Source organism: Mya arenaria, chromosome 6 (genome assembly GCF_026914265.1).
Source record: "Mya arenaria isolate MELC-2E11 chromosome 6, ASM2691426v1".
NCBI lineage: Eukaryota > Metazoa > Mollusca > Bivalvia > Myida > Myidae > Mya > Mya arenaria.
Window position 1 is genome coordinate 80,406,824 of NC_069127.1, and position 1,406 is coordinate 80,408,229.

Below are 1,406 nucleotides of genomic sequence, written 5' to 3' on the forward strand. Positions count from 1 at the left end.
GAAAGTGTTCATATACCTTTAAATACATACAGTGCCAACATAATGCAACATTCATTAAAATCTGAGAAAAGTGAACTTTTATAATATATAAATTCTCGTATAGGTACCGTCGCGAATAGGCAGTTTCTCTCTCCGATATCCCTGAGGATAATGTTTACGAACAGTCTAAACTCTGGCTTAAAAAGAAATTCCATTAAATTACAATGAATCATCTTTATTCAATTTGTTTTCTAAAACAAAATGTGACTAATTGTTCAATTTCGATTGGTTATAAATTTCAGCAAATGTTATCATAAAAAATCATCTAGAAAGAAAATTACAATGATATGAAGATTTGCAGTTGTACCAATATTTTTGAACCCAGACTTGAGAATGGACCCTGGTTTTAATTAAGCAGTGTATTTTGTTTGTTTCATGGTTGTCTATTTCGTCAATACCTTAGTTGAAATAGGTGTTTGAGAGAAAATCCGGATGAAAGGTAAAACCATGAAATATTGTCCTTCAGTATGGGTTTGAGTCCACTCAAGAAAAGAATAAAACAAAATAGGAGTGATGCACCTTACGCTCAAACTTTCTATTTTTCATCAATTATTAAGAAATACAACTGATTGTTGAAGGGCAAAGTACAGCAATTTGGAAGTGCCTACTCATTGTTACATGCCTTATTTTTTAATTGACACATGGCTGTGAATCAAAGCATGGCTATACCATCTCAGACCATTGGCTACTTCCATATTTATAGGGTTTGAAGCTGAATGGTTTGTGATTTCAAAAACAGACTGAACAGGCTGGATCTACATGATCTACTTTTTATTGTTCACATTTTCACATTGTTTGTACTTGTTCACCGGATATTGTCATTTTACCGAATACACAGATGTTACTTTCCACCAATTTTATTGTTCTTAGGAGAAACCGTCACAACTTTTTTCTAACGTTGTTTAATGTTTAGTAAACAGATGGATCTTTCTCCCAATATTTGGTGTTGGGAGTCGTGAAGCACTAGAAATCAGTGCTATCTTGTATTAAAATTGGCCATTTGACTATAGAATATATAGGAAAATTATTTAATAGTGCCTGACCTAAAAACAAACGCAAACATTTATTACTGACGGTAAGGGTCTCAGACTGGGCAAATCAAGTAAACCTGCTGTGCCTGCGATTGATCACAACAAAATGTGAGATTTCCATTTGAAATATTTACCTTGATTGATGAAATCAACCTTTTTTAACACGTGACAATTTTGTGTACCTCGAGTATTTTAATGGAAAAGTCAAATTTGGGTGGCTAATTTATGCTCTGTCTTCGACTATTATTTTTAGATGTCGAGGACTTTAACCCACATACCTAACCACATATAAACGAGTGTTTTTGTGTGGACAATAACTACAGATTAATTCAGGGT